The sequence below is a fragment of the Peromyscus eremicus genome, chromosome 8b (genome assembly GCF_949786415.1).
Source record: "Peromyscus eremicus chromosome 8b, PerEre_H2_v1, whole genome shotgun sequence".
Taxonomy (NCBI): Eukaryota; Metazoa; Chordata; class Mammalia; order Rodentia; family Cricetidae; genus Peromyscus; species Peromyscus eremicus.
This window is the reverse complement of record NC_081424.1, coordinates 35,401,264-35,419,114: the sequence shown is the minus strand read 5'-3', so window position 1 is coordinate 35,419,114 and position 17,851 is coordinate 35,401,264. Positions and strand designations below refer to the sequence as shown.

Below are 17,851 nucleotides of genomic sequence, written 5' to 3'. Positions count from 1 at the left end.
ATCAGATATGGAAACTGAAACTCAGAGAGTTGCAGAACTATTTCCAAGGTCACTAAGGGCCCAAGGCCGGAGTGGAACCCAGACATTCTGCTTTCTGGTTCCTCATACGATTCAGAACAATGGGATATGTGACAGCTGATGCTCCTGTACACTTCTTCTCGTTATACAGACCCCAAGCACTCAAAGGCGTGTTCATGAAGGCCAGGAGCTTTGTCTACTGCAGACATGACCAATGGCTGTGGAAACAAGCTAGCAGAGTCCGTTGGCATTGAAATCGTGGAGGCAATGGTGGGATCACAGAATGCTGCTCCCCACCCCCACCCCTGTGCTAGGGAATCCTCCACTTGGCACTGGGGACCTTCTTAGTTCTGCTTTCCAAGGCTACTTCTTGGAGACAAGAGGGCAATGCCCTGACTGAACTTCAGCCTTCCAGACTTATTCTTGTAAAGATCTGGTCCGTACTTACTAACTCATTCGTTGTAAAAGTTTCTATTAGATGCCTGTTTGTGGGCCTGGGGAGATGGCTCACTTGGTAAAGTGCTTACCCTGCAAGCCTGAGGACCTGAGTTCGATCCCCAGAACTCGTGTTTACAAAGTTCACGCTTGTGATTCCGGTGCTCAGAGAGGCAGGGATAGACAGATCCCTGGAGCTGGCTGGTCAGAAAGTCAGACAACTTCTGTTTCAGGCCAGCAAGAGACCCTGTACCATTTATTTATTTATTTTTAAATAGAAGGTAGATGGTACCTGAGGGACAGCCCCCTATGTTGTCCTTTGACCTTTACATTCATACACGTGGATTCAGGGATTCACATACCAAGCCACGGCAGCAAAGCCCACGTGTACTTTGAATCAGGTTGTAAGCATTCAGCTACAGGGAACATTTCCAAATTCAAATTCTAAAGAGCCATTTAATAAAGTCATAATAGTATGCCTGCTGTTTCTCCTACCCTACCCTCCCCCACCAAAATCACATATTCACAGTAGTCGACCCTAACAACCACTTATCTCACAGACGTAGGGAAAGGTATAGACATATTATTCACCTGAATATGGATTTGCGTACATTACTTAACTGGCTGTGTACAGTTCAATCCATGGAAGAAGCCATGCGCAGAGCAAATGTTTCCCTTTTCTGCCTGGCTTCCTGCTGCTTCTTCCTAAAGAGAAGCACCCTCCATTGGAAAATGTCACCCCTCTGTGGCCTGCCAGCTGCAAAAGCCTGGGAGTGGCTGGTTCTTCAGTTTCTCTCATAAATATCTGTGATGGTCAAATTCCTGGCACTCCTGTAAATGGGAGTCCAAGGCGTTTCTTTCCTGGCTCTGGTTATCAGAGCTATATAACCTGTCATCGCACATCCTCAGAAATAAAGGGCTTTTTAGAAAGGCAAGTGACATTTAGATGTATATGTCGAAAATCTAGATATTGGGATGAAAAGAGATTTCATCAATCAAGCCTCACTATTAATGTGGGCAGGGAGAAACTATAAGCCATCAATCCTAAAATAACTAAGAAGGTCTGAGGTCAGTCAGTTGGAAAGAGTGAGTATGGCAGGACAGCCTTTGTGTGAGGACTTTGGAAAGGATTGCAGAATAAGGGAGTCAACCTAGTTATATACTGAAGAATAACATTAAAACTGAAAATGAAACAAAGTGGTATTTAAGATTTTGGCTTCTGAGATAGGTAGCAAGTACACACATCTCCCACCTGATAGAAGCAGAGACACAAAGAGAATGGGAAAGGAGCAAGGTGAAAAACAGGAGTAATGAGCTGAATTTAAAAACACTTGGATGGAATAGAGTAGAATTGAGAGAAAAACTATGCAGTGGGAATCCATGAATTCTATCTAAAAGTGTGAAGATCAAAATTATTACAGTAGAAAGTTTTGCCAGGATGTAGAAAATGTAAGAAAGCTGTGAAGAATGTAGCTAAAACCACAAAGTGAGGACCAAGAACAAATGCAGTAGAGACATGAGCAGGATATTAAAGGCAACCTCAAGTTATTGATGCTCCCCCACAAAGGAATGCTTAAAGACAATGGTCAAGATGCAGCAAAGAATCTCTCTCTCTCTCTCTCTCTCTCTCTCTCTCTCTCTCTCTCTCTCTCTCTCTCTCTCTGGGGTGTGTGTGTGTGTGTGTGTGTGTGTGTGTGTGTGTGTGTGTACACATGCGTGTGTGTCCATATATAGGCTGGACATGATGTTACATGCTTTGAATTTCAGCACTTATGAGGCAGAGGCAGACAGATCTCTGAGTCTGAGTCAGTTTGGTCTACAGAGCAAATTCCAGCTATATAGCTCTAGCCAGCCTATGTAGTGAGATCCTGTCTAAACAAAAATGTCCATCATATTTTAATTAAACATGCTTATTATACCCAAGAAATTGATTTTTAAGGCTTAAAAAAGAGGAGTGTTTGTGCTAGCAAAATATTCTAGTAGAGACTTTACCATATTGACAAATGAAGAAAATTATACAGATATCTATCTATCTATCTATCTATCATCTGTCTATCTATCTACATATCATCTATCTATAATCTATCTGTCTGTCTATATCTATCTATCATCTGTCTATCTGTCATCTATCTATCTTTTTATCTATCATCTATCATCTGTCTGTCTATCATCTGTCTGTTTATCTATCATCTATCTATCTATCTATCTATCTATCTATCTATCTATCATCTATCTATATCATCTGTCTATCATCTATCATCTATCTGTCTATCTATCTATCTATCTATCTATCTGTCTATCTATCATCTATCTATCTATCATCTGTCTGTCTATCATCTATCTGTCTGTTTATCTATCATCTATCTATCTATCTATATCATCTGTCTGTCTATCATCTACCTATCATCTATCTATCTATCTATCTATCTATCTATCTATCTATCTATCATCTATCTATATCATCTGTCTGTTTATCTATCTGTCTATCTATCTATCTATCTATCTATCTATCTATCTATCTATCTATCGTCTATCTGTCTGTCTATGTATATATGTCAGAGGTGGGGCTGTAATCCAGGCAGCAAAGGAATTGTGGTGCTTTGGAAGTGTGTAGAGGTCCATATTAGAATGTACAAGATTAGATACCATGAAGATAGACAGTGGACTGGACTGCTTCGGTTTACTTCTGAACTACACCAGCTCTTTTGCATACTTAGCTATTTTATTCAACCTATCTGTGTCTTCTTGCCTGTCGAAGGTAGAGACCACTGAAATACACATTGCAGTTGAATTATATGGCAGACATGTTGTAAGGAGATCAGCAAATATATACTGAAATATTTAACATTTTGTTGAGACACGTAGTAAGTACCAAACAAACAGTATCATGGATTGTAATTGAACACTTTACATCTGAAGCTTGATCTGGTCAGACAGGAACAGGTGTTATGTAATTGGTAATAGCTGTGGAAGCGAGTGCCACGGTTCTAGGCCTAACAGAATGCTCAGAGCAGTGGTTCTCAACCTTCCTAATGCTGCAACCCTCTAATACAGTTCATGTTGTGGTGACCTCCTCGACCATAAAATTATTTTGTTGCTAGTTCCTCGCCGTAATTTTGCTATTGGTATGAATCGTGATGTAAATGTCTGAGATGGGACTGGGGTCGCGACCCACGGGTTGAGAACCACTAGCCTAGGCTCCTCGGGAACAATGACTTGGAATTTTTCCTTTAGGGTCCAAGGGGGGCGGGGGACCTTTCCTTTTCCTGTCAGAAACCCAGTGACTAGGCCCATCGATAGCTCTGTGAATAGTTTCCCGTGAGTCAAGGTTTGTACATGTTAGCTCTCCTGTCCGGCCCAGTTCACCCTTCCTCTCTCACCCTCACGGCGTTCCGAGTTCATCTCCAAAAAAGGGGGTCCCCTCCGTACTTCATTACCCATCCGTTGTCGATCGCGTTGTAGGCCTAGCCCCTCGAGAAACGGCTGTGTATGTGCTTAACAGTCAAGCTTCCTCATAAATAGCGCTGAGTCTGAAGCTCGTCACACGGACAATACACCAGATGCAGAAAAGGATGCTTGAAAAGGGTGAGCCAGCCATCTGAAGACGTGGCTCACAAAAAAATAAGCTGAGCGCGGAGGAGGGGTGTCAGAGGATGGGTGACTTGGGGCAGCTTCAGGAGACTCTGAGACCCTGAAGGTAACGGAACGCGTGCTGGTTAAAGAGCAGCACCATGTTCAATTCTATGTCCTTTAAGCCCAAATATTCCTTGTCTTCTTTCCTTTCCTACCTTTTTCCCTTGGTCCCTCCAAGAACACTAAAGCTAATGGCCCAGCAAGCCCTGTCCGTATGCAACAGGAGCCTTTATTTACAAGTAGAAATCTCTGCTTGGTCTTAATGTTCTAAGTGTTTACATGAAGCCTGATTTTCATTCCCAGGTTACAGTGAGTCTACTTGGTAGTGAATCTTTCCAAAATGTTCCTGCCCATAATAGTCCTGGCACATCCCGAAATCATATTTAATTCTGATCTTTGTTGATACTTTTATGGGCAGACCAGCAGTGAGCTTACATTGGATAAAGGACTTTTTTTTTTTTTTTTGAGAGGGGTGTAGCATTGAGAAGGAACATAGTGATTTACTGAATTACTCATAGGCTCAGCCACGTAGACATCTATCAGAGGTAAGTCTAGGCACCAAGTCTCCTTTGAATGTACAAGCAGATTTCTGCTTTAAGTTATCATCAGCGGTTCATCTGGGGTACCAATAACAAGTGTGAGCTCACTTCCTTGGGCATGATTAAACAATGACATTGAGTATGGAATCATTAATTTTCACTGCTCCTTGTCATTGTGAGTGGGTCTCTAAGTAATTTATGGGTCTCTTTCTGAATGATATGAAGTTCTTTCTTGCCTGCCTCTGAGGGTAGAGGGCGACTTTTATGTCTGACTCAAAATCAAAGAAGGCTTTCCTTCTGTTTTTCTTCCTCATATCAGTGTCCTAGATGAACAGGATTTGTCTGCTCAGACGTAACTCTAATGGAGATTCATTAATAAATTTGTATTGTAACCACCTCTCAATTACTTCCACCACATTCAATATGGAGTCATCCCATCAAATTATCCAGAGCTAAAGTGAACTGTGATTCTTTTGTGCGACATTTTTCTTAGCAAAAAAAAAAAAAATCCTTCTAAAATTAATTTTTAGCTTTTGCAAGCTAGATTGAAATTTTATTTCACGGAGTAGAAATTGTGATTGAATCCACCTGGATAAATATGTACCCATATTGGGCAGGACTGACCTTGTAATAATGTGTTCAAGTATTTCATTTTCAATTTAAATGACATGTCCAAGAAGTACTGTACATTTCAACATAGCTGGGTGGAAAGCTGAACGGCCACCCAGCCTCTTTGGACGGGCGAATTGGGTAGAACTCACTGGAACTATGTAAGCTGCTGCGTGTACTTTGGATGAAGGGAATAGGCCAGGCTTCCGCCCTACAGGCTCCTCTCGCCTTCCTCTGCGTTTGCCTCATTTTTCTCTCTCAGAACAAAACCCTTGACTTTTGAGCTGTTACCCCAAATCACCTTTTAAGGTGAACAGGGACAGAGTTGTAATTATTGTTGTGATGTTTGCTGCAAAGTGTAGAGTAGACCTCCAAATTCTTTGGCATTCTCCATGTTTAAATTTATTTGAAACAGGGAGGTTTTTTTTTTAACCCAATTTTTAAAATATATTTAAATTAATTCTATGATTGTCGTCATTAAAAATAATGACAGAAATTGGTTGTATAAAATTAAAGAAAAATAATTAAAATACTAGGTGATAACCTAGGAATTACCTTAACATTTTAAATAAATAAATCCCCTGGGCTCTATTTAGTGTAGACTCAATGAATGTAGAAGTGGTCATCGTTTTAACCCCAAACATTCCCAAATCCTGGCATGAAGGAGGAAATGAGACTTCTTGTAGTTGGTTTCATAGCTTCCACAACTGCCATTACCTTAATGGCTCCTTCAGTTAAGTTTTGGAAGTAGGTGGAGCATAAATTATGTATGAATATATAAATGAATTAGATTTTTAACTAGAATCAAGGCCTTCGGCGACAGCTTAAAAGATCTACTTTTAATCAGCTTATAACAGGTAATTTTGAAAAGCTTCAAAATTTGAAGTTAAATGCTCTCTTTTTACTTCAGTGACAATGGCATAATTATTCAAGGGATTAAGGAGATGTTGTCATTTTTAATTTCTGGATGATGGATTATGAATTCAAAGAGCCTGTAATTGAGTACCTGCTATGTATGCGCTTGTCTCAGAGGGAGACTTGGAGTGACTAAAAGGCCTCCATCCCTACAGGTGTTTACACTTGGATAGAAATCTGAAGGAAGGCAGGATGAGATAGGTACAGAAATAAGCACCAAAACCAGTGCCATGCTGGTTCAGAAGGACAAAAGGTGGGTGGAGGACTAGACTCCAAAACATAAATTCAAAAGTGAATACAGGGGAAAAAAAGCACACAACAAAGATCTTCAGCTTGGTCCATTGTCAACACACTACATCTAAGTCACAGGCCTCTGTATTAGGAAATAACTTGTTATAATTAACGAGGGTTAGATGAACACCCCCCACACGTTTGTGTGGTGTATGTGCTTGTAGTAGAGATACATACACATGAGCATGTGCCTCTGTGTGGAAGATTGAAGTTGACATCAGGTTGATATCCCCAACTACTCCCTGCCTTTATTTTTTTGGGGGACATTGTGGTAGTTTGAATGTAATTGGCCCCCATAATCCCATAATCACACAGGGTATGGCATTATTAGAAGGTATGGCTTTGTTGGAGTAAGTATGGCCTTGTTGTTGGAGGAAGTGTGTCACTGTGGGGGCAGGCTTTGAGGTTTCACATGCTCAGGATACCGCTCAGTCAGACAGTCGACTTCCTGTTGCCTGCAAGATGTAGCACTCTTTGCTCCCACACCAAGTTGGCCTGCATGCTGCCATGCTCTCCTTCATGATCTTAGTGGACTGAACCCCTGAAACTGTAAGCGAGCCACCCCAATGAAATGTTTTCTTTGTAAAAGTTGGCCATGGTCATGATGTCTCTTCACAGCAATAGAACCCTAACTAAGAGAGCCATGTTCTTTTATTGAACTCAAAGTGCATAGAATCTAGTCAGATTATTTTCTCTGGTTAGTGTTGGGGAAAATCCATTGTACATGTTCGTGCAGCGTCACTCAATGGGCTGTGTAACATTAAGGTTCAGGTGCATGGTTCTTTGCGAAGGTGTGGAATCTAAGCCATTTTGTAACAGGAACACTTTCATCCTGAGGCTCAGGTTAAATGAAAGCCTTTTGAGCATAACTGCTATGAATAAAGGAAAAGAAACATACCTTTCTTTCATACTACAGATTTAAAAACAATAGGAAAACATATCTTTCTTTCCTACTACAGATTTAAAAACAATAGCACGTGAACAAATATGGCAACTAGCTTTTTCATTCATTTGTTGTTGAGATGCATCACATGTATCTCAAGGCTGGCCTGGAACTAACTTTGTCACTCAAAGGTTATTTTCAATGTCTGACCTTCCTGCTTTTATTTCCCGAGGGTAAGGGCTGGGATTATAGGCTTACACCACCCTGCTCAGTTTATGGTGTACTGGGGATCAAATCCCCAGGCTCCATGCGTGCTAAGTGAGGATTAACCAACTGAGCTGCATTCCCAGACCTTCCTAGTTTCTTGCAGAAGGACTAGCTCATGGGTGGGGCAACTTGCATGGAGCACGATCACTCCCAATATTGCAGTACAAAGTGTGGTTGTACCCATTTCCTATTCCCAGTTTCTACACTTTTTGTTTGTTTGTTTTGATTTTTGGTTTTTTGAGACAGGGTTTCTCCATTCCATGGACCTCAAGACTCATAATTTTCCTCGAATTATTGCTACTTGTCCCACAGTAGCACAAACAGATGAGCTCAGAGTTGATCCCTTACTTGACACTGTTGCGTCCTGGTATCTCCTCATTTGTGTGGCTCTCTCAGGATTCCTGGGGAGGGAGTGCTGACTCCTGTGGGAGTTTATGATGCATATTTAAAGAGGACAGTCATATTGATTGCCGAGCCGGTTGCCAAGGGATCCAAGCTGTACCATTGGAACTGTGCCCATCTGCCTTGTGTGTGTCTCCAGGAGGACAAGAGCTGCTGAGCGAGAGTCGTTCGTGTTCGCCAGAGTGAGAAAAATCAATAGCAGTTCTGACCCACACTTTTGACCCATTTGAGTGAACGGAAGAGCTATAGATCTACCCACCACTCAGAGTGCCTAGGGCCTGTGATAAGCTCACTATGTCAAAGAACCCAGAGGTGGTGCTAGAGAGATGGATCAGCAGTTCAGAGCACACCCTGGTCTTGCAGAAGACCCATGTCTGGCATCCATGTGGGTGCCTCCTGACCACCTGTAACTTCAGTGCCAAGAAGAGGTGATGCCTACTGCCTGTGAGAATACCTGCGCTCAGGTGCACACCCACACACTGACACATCCACGAAATTAAATAATTCGTTTGAATAGGTAATAAAGTATTTAAATAAAAAATAAAATGAATTTTAAAACCTCAGAGTAAATAAACAACATTCTGAGGAAATTATTGACTTGTCCATCACACCCCAGTGTTACATATTTCAGAAATCTCCAATAATGGGGCTTTACGTTGGAGAATCTACAAGCTTGGTGTGACCCTGGAAGATAAAACTGAGAAGCCAAAAATTCCATTTTTATTCTCAAGCAAATTCCAGATGGGAGTTCTCCTCAGAACTGAGGGGGAAAAATGACCCAGTAGTCCCTACAACCTAAATGAAATAAGAGAATTACTGTCTCTGTGTTCTCTTCAAGAACTCTCAGGCTATTCCCAGACTTCATCCAGAGGGATATGTAAGTGAGAAAATCACCTGGACTATGTATTTATTGAAATTCACTTTTAGTTTTTATAAGTCAGTGGTACCCATTTTCTTTAACTATATGCACCTATATATTAAGGAAATATACATTATATATTAAGGAATATATATTATATAATAAATATATATTAAGAAAATATATGGGTGTATATAGACTTAAAGAATAATGTAAATAATGCAAATATTCATCCTAGTATCTTCTGGGTATACGAAACTGTACAGTAGGAGAAAATATTCATAAACAATTAAGTACTCTCCACTATTGATATCTGTTGTCCTTTGATTTCTATTTTACTTTATTTATATGTATGAGTGTTTTTCCTGCAAGCATGTTTGCACACCACTTGCGTGCCTGGTTCCCGCAGAGGTTGGAAGAGAGCATCAGATCTCCTGAAACTGGAGATACAGATGGTTGTAACTCACCATGTGGGTGTTAGAAATTGAATGTGGGTCCTCTATAAGAACAACAAATGCTCTTAACTGCTCTGCCATCTTTTCAGCCTTTTTGGTTTATATTTCTAAGTAACCCAGGACAGTGATGTTTATTTTCTCCCTACAATAATCAGAAATTAGATAACAAGAACACATACACACATACATATCGATCTATATCCTTGTGGATCCCTCTCTCCCTCCCTCCCTCTCTGCCTTCTATAGATAAATGTGTGTGTGCATGGTCTCTATGCAGCTAAAGAGAACTGCTCAGAGCACTGGATTCCTGTCCCTGTCAAGCTTGTCATGACAGTCCCTTGGCTCTAGGCAGACAGAAGAGGAAGAGTCAAAGGGAAAGATTGGAGCTGAATCCAGGGATCATGCAAAGACCACAGAAGGAGACCACGAGAAAGAGTCGCATGGTAGGTATTGGTGCTCACTATTGACTATCTATTGACTAATCAACAAAATTAGGAGTGTAGAACTTCCCCAAGGCTAAGAAAAGAAAGTGGAACAGAGATATTGGCTGTCAAGAGTGTTAAATGACAATAACCTTAGGGATGATAGTGACCTTAAAAGGGTCCTAGAACCAGGGCACAGATGTCAAGGACATGAAAGCCAAGATCCATGGTTAAAGAAGAGTACAAGAAGATCCAACCTGAGAACAGAGGGCTTAGAGTGTGTGTGTGTGTGTGTGTGTGTGTGTGTGTGTGTGTGTCTAGAATTCTATGCTGCAGAATCAGGAAAGAACTGGAAATTATGAAACATCATTAGATACTAGTTAGTTCCTGGGGTCTGATTTCTCTAGTGACTTTGGAATATGCAAGTTATGACATTATTATTTAAGTAAAACAAGAGACTACTGGGAACCCAAAGCATGTTTAGGAGGCTTTATTCCATGTTGACAGTATTGGTAGCACAATTATAAGAATATGTGGGATTTGAGTTGCTAAGATTAAAATGTAGCAAGGATTCATTCACCCATTCTAAGATTCAGAGGGCTACTTCACAGAAAACATTAAAAAATAAAATGACATTTTATGCTTTAGGTGAGTTCTTCCTACTAAATGCAAAAACCCAAGTGACTTTGCCTATGGAGAAGGCAACCACAGAGACTTAGTCCCAACCATTCTCCAAGTGAGATTGGGCAGATCCTCCTGGAGAAACTTCCTGGCTTCAATGGAGAGCTGAGTCTCTCTGCATCTCCAGTGGGAGGGGCTTCAGCCCTGCGAAGGCACCACGAGGCCTTGAACTACAAGGTTTACCTGCTTATGCTGATCCCACATTGAAAACTCAATAAGTGTCTGGAGTGAGGGCAGAGGGCTCAGTCTAGCTCGCTGCCAGGCACGTGGGAACACTTGATCAATTCAAAGAATAAAGTATATTTCTAGTTGAGCTCATTGACAAAGAACTGTAATTATTATGCTGACAAAACATTGTCTGTTGCAGACTTATATTTCAAGGAATAAATGCCATCAGATGTTCCAGACTTGGCTGGAAATCTCCATTCTGAGAAATTTATTTTACTTTCCGAGGACTTGATGACCTAGGATAAGAGATGTAGGCTATTAACAAGTGTCAGACACTGAAAGTTACTCTTTATCACCTAGCTTGGCTGAATTATTGTTATCTGAGGAGCGGAAACACACAAACAAATGGAAGCTGGGCAGGCTTTAAGGCTTCTTTATGAAGGCTGAGGGTTGCTGTGTTCAGCAGAGCTGTTAGGATGTTTAGTGTATGTCCGATTTATACAGAAGCCTTTGTAGCTGTTGGTGCCCCTGGTCTTGGGCCATGGAGTTAACAAGTCTTTTGTGTGTGTGGATATTCCCAGGCATATTAGCCATGCATTGCTATTTCAGTGGTATATTGTATATGGTCAAACCATTCCAAAAAAAAAAAATCAAAGACAAAATTTAAAGAGGAAACTTGAGAGACGGGAGCATGCCAGAGAAAGGAAACCAAGAGCATGAGGGACCTAGACATCTTGGCATTTGAGGAATGCCGGGAGTAGCTGAGAACAGAGTGCTTAATCTGAAGAAGGGCCTTGTCTTTTGGTGTTTCGATGTCTGCCAAGTGAAACTGAGCATACGTTTGTTCTCTACTATATGAATGGTGAAAGATTCCATCCCCAAGTGATGGAAGGCACTAGAATGATGGGAATCATCAAGCTTCTGTTTAGGGAAGTACTCAGTCTGTGTGAGTCATTGGAAGTATTCAGATAGGGCCAGATGGCCTGTGAGTCTCAGTACAGAATGCATATGGTTAATGGAATACAATAGCCAAATAAAGTGATGAGCCTGCGTTCACACATTATCTGGTACACCTCATCCAGGGGCCGTGCATGCCCTTAAAAGTAGGGTTAAGAATGTAACTCTGGTTAAAATGCTAGCCTAGCATATGCAAGGTCCTAGGTTCAATTCCCAGAGACAGAAAAAAAAAATGCTAAACTGGACTATAATGTTTCATCAGGGAAATGCAATTCAAGATTTCATTAAGAGTCCATTTCACCCCAGTCAGAATGGCTATCATCAAGAAAGAAAACAAATAGATATTACAACAGTAGCAACAAATTTTGACACAAAGAAACTTTATACTCTGTGGAGATGTAAATTAGTTCAGTTACTATGTAAACCAGCATAGAGATTCCTAAAAACTTAAAAATAGAACTCCCATAAGCGGCGTCACTTCCTGGAACATGCCTGAGAGAGTCAAAGTCAGGTCATCATGGAGACACTGCTCAGGCATGTTTACGGCTGTACTAGTCACAATGGCCGGGCTACGGAATCCACTGAGGTGCTCCTCAGTAGACGAACAGATGTCAAAAACGCCACACCTCTACAAAATGGAGTTTATGCAGCTTTCAAATATGAGAATTAGGTCATTTGTAAGAATGGGGCTGAGACCATCATGTTCCCTGAAGCAAGCCGGTTTCCAGAAGAAAAGTATCTATTTTCTTTCTCATAGGTGAGGTATGGCTGCGTGTGAGCGAAGGACATGGATGTGAAAAGCCACCTCCTAGGAATATGGAAAGAGATGCTGGGAAGAAGGGAAAGGGTCAGGAAGGATAATAGGGAGAATGAGACGATAGTATATCATATTCACTGAAATATAATAAATATTATAATAGTACGACAAACTCATCTGTGTACTTTTTTAAACTAAAAAAAGAACAGAATTTCCTGAAGCAGCAGATGATAGGAAATAATAGTTCAAGTATTTCCTTAAAAATCGGGACAGCCATCTCACCAGGACTAAACATTTTTATCACCACCACCACCATCATCATGATTGTTTAGTTTAGGAGATGAAAAACCACTAGACATGGAATTCTTAAGGGAGAAAGCCCTGGAGCCATCTGCTCAGTTTGTGAAGTCTATTGATTGATTGAAGAAGGCTTAAACTGAGGAGATACTCAAGGAGACAGTGACGGAAGGGTTGATGAAGGAGAAGGGCACTGAGAATCTTCAAACTGATAGGAACAGTGTGGAACGTGACTGAATATTGAGGAGAAACAAGAAGAGGTGTGAAGCCATAGGAGCGACCCAGAGGGAAGGCTGAAAACACCTTTATTCAGCTGGAGCTTTGCTGTGGGATGTATGGCAAATGTGTTGCTAATTAATCAATAAAACACTGATTGGCCGTTGGCTAGGCAGGAAGTATAGGCGGGACAAGGAGGAGAATAAAGCTGGGAAGTGGAAGGCTGAGTCAGAGAGACACTGCCAGCCGCCATGATGAGAAACAGCTTGTGAAGATGCCGGTAAGCCACGAGCCATGTGGCAAGGTATAGATTAAAGGAAATGGATTAATTTAAGCTATAAGAACAGTTAGCAAGAAGCCTGCCACGGCCATACAGTTTGAAAGCAACATAAGTCTCTGTGTTTACTTGGTCGGGTCTGAGAGGCTGTGGGACTGGAAGGTGAGAGAGATTTGCCTTGACTGTGGGCCAGGCAGGAAAACTCTAGCTACAAATGGCGCCCAACGTGGTGGCAAGAGTTTCCACCTAAAACCTGAAAAAAGATTCTAAAACGGAGCTAAAAACAGCTTCCTAATTGTCTCTCTCAAATGAGCGGCAGCTGCTGGTTTGAGCTATTGGCGGGTTCCTAGTGCGTGTGCTTGATCTGCAGTAGGGCGGAAATGAGGCCTCTGCAAGTGGCACATTAAGCTGCATGGTGGATTTAGACATTGCTAGTATAAAACAAAAAAAGAAGTTTCTGGACTACATGCTGCTTGGATAAAAGCATAGACCCATGATAGCTCCCAGAGCTGGTGGTAAACGTAGCCATGTTGAGAAGCTGTGGGCGGAGCCAGCAGCCACAGCTGCTGCAGGTTAAAGCAATAGATTCACAATAAGACAGATTCAGATGTAATAGTTTACAATGTGTGTAAAAGATACGTAGGCTTGAAAAAGACAAAAAAGGTGATATATACAGTTATAGAAAAAATACATAGTTTTAAAAAATAAAGTCTTTAAAGAGACAGTAAAATTAATATAAAAAATAAGCCATGTGAAGATGACTATTACACAGAGAATCTGGATTGTGTTGTCTTTGGGATTTTTAACTGCAGAAAAACATTTGATTGTAAAAGCTGTTGAGTTATGCCAAAATGTATATTTTAAAGGTACCTTGACTTCAAAATTTGGATATAAGGATATGTTGCTTTGGAAAGGAGTCTCTGCTTTTGTTCCCACAGAAAGCCAAAGGCTATGGAATTGTTCCAGATTAAGATACATCAGGTTTGACCAGCCAAGACCCCCTGAAGGTCTCCAGTGACACCATGGCCCAGATGATCCAACATCCAGAATGGTTTGAAGGCATCTGGCTCAGACGATACAGCCTCATGGACTATTCCATAATTCTAAAATTTTCTTTGTTTCCCCATAAGATACAGCGCCCCCTTCCAGCAGGAAGTAGTAAGAGAAGCTACGCCCAAATTCCCAAATTATATGTAATTTTACTTTGTTAAGGTTAAAACCTTCCTTTTTGAAAAAAAAAAGGGGAAGTGCTGTGGGATGTATGGCAAATGTGTTGCTAATTAATCAATAAAACACTGATTGGCCGTTGGCTAGGCAGGAAGTATAGGCGGGGCAAGGAGGAGAATAAAGCTGGGAAGTGGAAGGCTGAGTCAGAGAGACACTGCCAGCCGCCATGATGAGAAACAGCTTGTGAAGATGCCGGTAAGCCACGAGCCATGTGGCAAGGTATAGATTAAAGGAAATGGATTAATTTAAGCTATAAGAACAGTTAGCAAGAAGCCTGCCATGGCCATACAGTTTGAAAGCAACATAAGTCTCTGTGTTTACTTGGTCGGGTCTGAGAGGCTGTGGGACTGGAAGGTGAGAGAGATTTGCCTTGACTGTGGGCCAGGCAGGAAAACTCTAGCTACAGAGCTTTAAGATTTTTTTTCTTTTATTGAAATGCATAGAACACTTAGAAAGGAGGTAACTTAACCAGTCAATTTTGCTCCCAGGTGGTACCACTGCTTGCTGGGAAACACGCGCTGGTGTGCAATGGGTAGCCAACAGGGGGATTAACCACACATTTTATACCAAAAACCACCGGATGGTTTCCCGAGACAAATCAAGCCGGCTGCTCTGGCTGGACTTAGTTTTCACCTCAAATCCAATCACTTTCTGCAAAATTAAGTCTGACTTGAAGAATGGTTCCAAGGTACATAATGAAAAAATATAACACAAAAACAATTTTACCTCAACAAAACGAAGAGTGCCCGGACTGTAAACCTGGTCCACAGACGACAGAGCATGGGAGGATGAGAGAGTTGGGGGTAGACAACTTTCTCAAGTTTGTGCTCAACCAGTGTTCTAATTTATGTTTGGCAAATGGGGTTGTGCAATTATTTCAATTACAGGGCGCAACTATTTCAACAGTCTGCTTGCGGAACATTTTGAGTTTCTCTAAAGTAAAATCTCGTATAAAGTGTGGAAAAAGAAGGAAAAACGTAAAATAATAATGACTTGAAGATGGCTTCAATCTTAGTATCTGCACAAATTTTTTTACTTACAGGAAACTCGGGCTTGGCTTTATGAGTTTATAGCCCCTTCAGGTTTTTAGGCCTCTGGATGCTCTAGAGTAGCACATCACTGTGGTAGATACCTGTTACTTAAGCCATCGTAGGACCTTGCTGTCAATGCACAGACCCAGACAATGGTCTTGTTTCTTCTTTTATGCCGTGTTGTGATTTAACGACAGACTCCCAATGATTTGCCCCAAGTAGACTGACCCAAAAGCACAGAGCAGTTGTGTGTTCCAAAACTTACAGGCAACACTAGCAAGAGGTTCATACCATCCCTGGGGGTGGCTCTGTACTTCCCAGGCTCTGAAATATTCACAAAGGGAACCGTGAAACATCAGGTCTGTTCTGTGATTTACCCTGAAATGACTCGAGCCTACAAAAGGGTGGTAGAGTGGGGGAGGGGGAAGAAACCGCAGCAACACCAATAGCAGAAACAAACCAACAAAAGCCCCAGGCTGCCTGGCATCTCTGGGGTTAGAACTACAGGCTGAGCTGTAATGATCATGTGATCCTTTCACTTCAAAGAAAGCATGGTGGCACTGCTGTCCTTGTCCCTGTGAGTGCAATTGCCTCTCCACCATGCATCTCAGCATTGGGAAACTCTCTTTGCTGCTATATGCTGGAATCTTGGCCTCAACTTCCTCTGCCTCCCTCTACTTCATGGCTCAATGGAAGACTAGCTTAGAACTGTTTTCTCTTGCAAATCCCAGGACAGCAGAATAAGGGCAAATATGATTCTGCATGCCTGGAGAATCCAAACATCGCCGTCAGTCCTGGTTTACTTTCATTTTTTTTTTCCCGTTTCAAGCTGAAGCCTTCTCCACACCTCGCACTGGGTACAATGCTTGCTATAGTTCTGCCTACCTACCCCACTAGTTGAACTTGATGTCCGCTTACCCCAGATGTTTTTCTTCTCTAACTAGTTTAAAAAAAAAAAATGTCTCTAGTTTGCATCAATGGAAACATATGGTTCTTGGCTCCTAACAGGTATTCGTTGTTGGCTGGATACTAAACTCCTGAGACCTTAAGTCATACACAAGCATTCTCCTCCCCAGAGCACACAGGCCAGAGCAGGGGCTTCCTCAGGGGATCCTTTGCCTGGTGGATGGTCTGGGGTCTGTTGATTCTGCCCTTTGACTTTTCTTCTGATTCCCAATTTGCTATTAGGCAACTCAAGCCAAAGAAAGGATCAGGCTGCCACGCAGTGTGTGTGTGTGTGTGTGTGTGTGTGTGTGTGTGTGTGTGTGTGTGTGTGTCTGTGGTTTGTTGGAGCAAAGCTTTACTCTATGCATGAAAACAATGTGATTTCTCTAGGTTCCATAGAACCTGCCTTCATGGCTTGCTCCGTGTTGTACTCTACTTCATTAATGTGGAAAAAAATCAAGATCTGAAGTTGCCATTTTGAATTTTTTGGTAGATATTTATATTTTTACCTAATTCATTTAAAATTTGATTCATGCTGCTCTAAGCGGTCATTATGAAACAATGCCAATATGACCTACAACTGTGCACATTGAGGCATCTCTACACTGAGTTAGAAGGACTGCTTGCTCATTCTTACAGGGACAGAGTCCTCTCATATACCATGATAGTACACACACAGACACAGGGTGTACCCTACCTTACCCTGTCTCCAGGCGGAATTTGTTTCTTTAATGTACAGTTTGTCTTTCCAACTGTGTTGTCTGAAGGTCAGAGATCATCTGTTTCAACAGCATTCCTCCCAAACCAACATTTAGCAAAATCAAATAATTAGAGTTGATGTCTAAAAACAGTACCGGGACTAGTATTGGCAGCCTTTTAAAAAGCACGTTAAAAAGTTCCTTTTTGTGGGAGCTCTGCAGAAGTGGCCTTAGCTAATGGAGAACTAGCATATCTTGACAAGCTTAGAGCATCAGTGTGGAAACAGACCTTGAAATCTAGGCCTGCCTTTCCCGCCCATCACTTCTAAACAGTATTATTTACTAAACTTGTTGATGTTTTGACTGGTTTAAATTTTTCTTTTAAAAAAGACACATGCATTTAGAGAATTGTTATCTGTACTCTTGTTTATTTGTGGAGGGGGAAAGTTTATTTACTTCATTCCTTTTACAGAACAAAATATTTCCTATTTAACATGATACTCTGCAGCAATAGAGTCCTTATTCATCTCTGTCCTGTTCCCCACACACCACGGTATACTCAGTTCAGAGTAGGCATTCAATAACTGCTTGAATTCTTTTATAATTAGTAATTACACACGGTTCTTTAAACATATGATATGAAAATGAGAAACCACAAAGCCAAATATAGATGTAATTGGTTACATAAAATTTTACATGGGTAATAAAATGCAATAAACAAATTCAAAAGATGAAATACAATCTTCTAAAAGTATACTCAAGATATGTGGCAAAGAGCTGGTATTCAGAACACAGAAAGTTCTTATGATTTAGCTAAAAAAATAAGCAGACTGATAAAAATGAGCAAAGCCATACAAGTGAATAGTAAA

At 41.2% G+C, this 17,851-nt stretch overlaps 1 protein-coding gene and 1 long non-coding RNA gene across 5 annotated transcripts in view; one reads left to right on the top strand and one right to left on the bottom strand.

Moving 5' to 3' along the window:
- Nucleotides 1-17,851, bottom strand: part of Pde7b (phosphodiesterase 7B) — a 311,056-nt gene that overhangs the window by 263,648 nt on the left and 29,557 nt on the right. The gene's annotated exons all lie outside the window — the stretch shown is intronic.
- On the top strand, nt 3,911-12,397 carry LOC131918538 (uncharacterized). 4 transcript variants are annotated; one of them, XR_009381015.1, is made up of 3 exons: nt 3,911-4,038; nt 9,655-9,749; nt 12,292-12,397. It is a non-coding gene; the product is annotated as an uncharacterized LOC131918538 (long non-coding RNA). The 4 variants fall into 4 exon arrangements; XR_009381012.1 differs by having other exon boundaries at nt 9,584-9,749; XR_009381014.1 differs by having other exon boundaries at nt 9,553-9,749.